The sequence below is a fragment of the Elephantulus edwardii genome, unplaced genomic scaffold (assembly GCF_000299155.1).
Source record: "Elephantulus edwardii isolate Elephantulus edwardi_28Jun2011 unplaced genomic scaffold, EleEdw1.0 scaffold00126, whole genome shotgun sequence".
Taxonomy (NCBI): Eukaryota; Metazoa; Chordata; class Mammalia; order Macroscelidea; family Macroscelididae; genus Elephantulus; species Elephantulus edwardii.
The window spans coordinates 7,891,368-7,894,972 of NW_006399876.1; positions in this window are offsets into that span (position 1 = coordinate 7,891,368).

Below are 3,605 nucleotides of genomic sequence, written 5' to 3' on the forward strand. Positions count from 1 at the left end.
CGCCGCGCGCTCCCTCGCGCTCGCCGCCCGCTGCCTCTTTAATTTAAAGTGACAATCCCGAGCGCGCCCTCCGCTCCGGGAGCGGCGCTCCGCTTCCAGGGTCTCGACCAGCGATCCCCAAGCGCACGCTGGGGCTCCCAGGGCCCCCCCTCAAGGCTGAGCCCAGCCCCTGTCTCCCAGACACGTGGAGGAGGGCGAGATGAGGATGAAGTGAGGAGGGCTCCCCCAGGACTCAAACCGGACGCAGCAACCCCAGTGATCCAATCCTACATCGTCCTATTTGCCTCTGGGCCTCAATTTCATAATCTGACAAATGGGTTCAATAATGTGCATTTCCCAAGATAAACGAGACCCACAGGCTGTGCAGGGGAAGAGGTCTCCCCTCCACGGCTGAGTTGTTACCATGGCCGGCTTCGTTTGGTCCCTCACCACATTTCACTTAAACTATGCAAATGGGATTGTAACAACCCATTTTATCCACCAAGAAATAGGCTCCAGGGACAAAGAGAATTTCCTGAGGTCATGCAGCCAGAGGTCAGAGCCAGGACTTGAACTCAGTTCTACTGTGACTTCAAATCCTATGTTCTTAGGCACTTAGGGGTCTTGCTTTTTCTCCCAAACGAATGAATGAATCATTCAGGAGATATTTATAACGCCCCCTCCGGGTGCTAGGCACAGGGCCAAGTGTGGGCGCTCTTTCCGCGAACAGGGGACAGGTCCCTCCCTGCCCGCGCAGTCTGGCAGCGAGGCCCTGCATGCACGAGGAGGGTGTGAGGAGGAAGCAGCCACGTGCTGTGGGCGCTGTGACCTGGAGAACAGGCTGGCTGAGTGCCTGCGGGGGCGAGAGGGCTTGCCGAGGATGGGGTGGGTGGGGAAAGAGGCGTCAGGATCTTGATGGGAAGCAAATGGTAAAGGCAGGTGAGGTCACCGATCCACCTGCGTCTGGGCTGGGCCGGCCTTGTAGGGGGTGGGGTGGGAGGAGGGAGAAAGAGCTGCACTTTCAACCTCACGCACAGGGGGCGCCCTTGATTCCGTTTCATTTCCTGGATCTGGAAGTGAGAGGGAGGAGCCTTGATCGCCCAGAGGTTAAGCCCTCGGCTGCGAACTGAAGGGTCAATGGTTTGAACCCAGGAACCGCTCTTTGGAAAAAACCGGTGAGCAATCTGCTTCTGTAAAGATCACAGCCTTGAAAAACCCGTGGGACAGTTCTACTCTATCATCGAGGGTCACTAGGAATTAGAACTGAATTCGTGGCAATGAATTTGGTGTGTTTCAGGTTTTTCGGCAGAGGATGGAAAGCTGACATTAATTAATGAGGATATTGGAGGAAAGTGTGTGTGTGTGTGTGTGTGTGTGTGTGTGAATTGTAGTGGGGGGACGTCTGGGCCTTGCCTGCTGCTATCCCATTGCTGCCTGCAGCTTTGGGGTGACAGCCCATTCCTGTGTGGGAACGTGTTGGGTGGGTCCCCTTCTATTGTGGTTCGGTGCCGCTGAGGACATTCCTTTTCGTAACTGCCCTACAACACAAGTCGCTGTAGGGTCCTGTGCCATTGCCATGGTCACTGTGTCTTTGAAACACCTCCCCGCCCTCACTCTTCATGTGCAAGGGCATGAAACACCAGCTAGCCCTGCACCATTCTCACAAGCGCTGTTTGACCTATCTGACATGGGCACAGGATAGTGTCAGTCCTGCTCACTGAGGGTCTTTCTCTCTTTTGCTGACCCTCTGCCAACTGTGCTATCCTTCTCCAGGGACTGGTCCCTCCTGGTAACACGTCCAAGTGCATGAAACATGAAAGTCTCTCTATCCTGATTTCTAGGGAGCACGCCGGCTGTACTTGGTCCAAGACAGATTTGTTTGTTCTTCTTCAGGAGTCCGTGGTCTGTTCAGTTCTGCCAGCGCACACCAACCAGGCAAGCCTGCTTCCCTCTGGGAGAAGTTAGGAGGGGGCTTACCGCGGGGGTGGAGGTGGGACGGGGTGTCAGGGGATCCTGGAGTGCTAGTCTGTTTGTGCTTACGATCTCAGTGCTGGCCTTGGTGAATATCTGTGTGCGTTTATGATGTGTGTACTTTTCTGCATGTGGAAAATACTCCAATAGCTTTGACAGAAATGCCTCTCGTGCCCAAGCGCTGGGAGCAGCAGCCAGCCTCCTTCCCTGGCTCACATGGTCCCCTGGCCTCTCCCACCTGTCACCTCCTTGTACTACTGTGCCCCCACCTCGGGCCATCTGGCGTTTCTGACACCAGCCTAGCCATTTTCTGCCTCTGGGATTCTCCCTTGCTGTCTTTCTGCCTGGAAAGCATTTCTCTGGCCCCGTGACTTTGCAGCTGTGTTTCCATAAACAAATTCCCCAACATCTCTGATCCCCAACTTGTTCCCTCTTTGTCAGGAACCCCAGGATAGGTTTCTCCCCCTAAAGATGTCACCTCCTCAGAGAGGCCCTCCTGACCCCGCTCCTGGCAGATCGCCTCTACCAATCTCTCCTATAACATGCTATTTATTTCCTCCCAAACTCCAGCCTTAACATGAAATTTTACTTTTCTAATTGAAAAATAAAATTTATTGTGATGAAAATACACAGGAAAAATAGCATCTCCCCCATGTCTACACACATATTTCACTGGCCCAGGTCAAGCTCTCCTTGTGCTCCAACCTCCTCATTATCCTTTTCAAAACCTGTGATAGTTTACATGCTCATTTGTGTTTTGTTTTGTTTTTGTTTTTTGGTGTTTTTTTTTTTGGTTTTTTACATGCTCGTTTATAGTTCACTGTCCAGACCAAACACCAGACATCAGTGCCCACAGTTTGCCCACAGTGTGCCAGGCACCCTTCTCACACTACATTAGTGCATCAAAGACATTCCGGGCACCATTTATCACTTAGGGAAGTCGGGCCTCAGAGAGGTAATGCAATTTGCTTATGGTCCAAACTGGGAACAGTGGAGTCAAGATTTGAACCCAGGCAGCCTGGTTTTGGAGTCACAGCTGTTAACGCTACACCTGTATTCTGGGTAGGCTTTGTTTTCGTCTCTGTTGTGCCCTGAGATAGCTCCTGGCCTCTGGGACAGTTCCTGCTGCACTGTAAACCACCAGTCCCCATGGAGTTGGTTCTGATTCACGGAAACCCAGAAAGTGTCATAGCCAAGTTGCACTTCACAGGATTTTCAGTGGCTGACCCTTTGGAGATGACCACCATGCCTCTCTTCAGAGGGTGAACCAGAACCTCTAACTTTTTGTTTAGCAGCTAAGCTTGGAATGGTTTGCGCTGCCCAGGGACCCCTGGCCCAGAGCAGGCACTAAATAAAGGCTGAGTGAAGTGCTAGAGGCTGGAGGCGGAGGGCGTGGTGACCAGCATAGGCCTCAGAGTGAAGCATTTGGTAAAACAAAGAAAGGATTCTGGGTGCAAATGAAATTTGAAAATGATTGTGAGACGCCTTTGAGCCTGACATCATTTCAATGGCCTGATCCCCTCTCCAGGCTGGCCAGCACCCCACTTTCTCTCCCTGACCTACCCTAACCCCCAGCTGCTACCTTCTTGCTGAAGGTTGTGGAGCTCTGATCTGGGGACTCTAGGCAGGCACTCTCCAGTGTTTCTTTTTTTTTT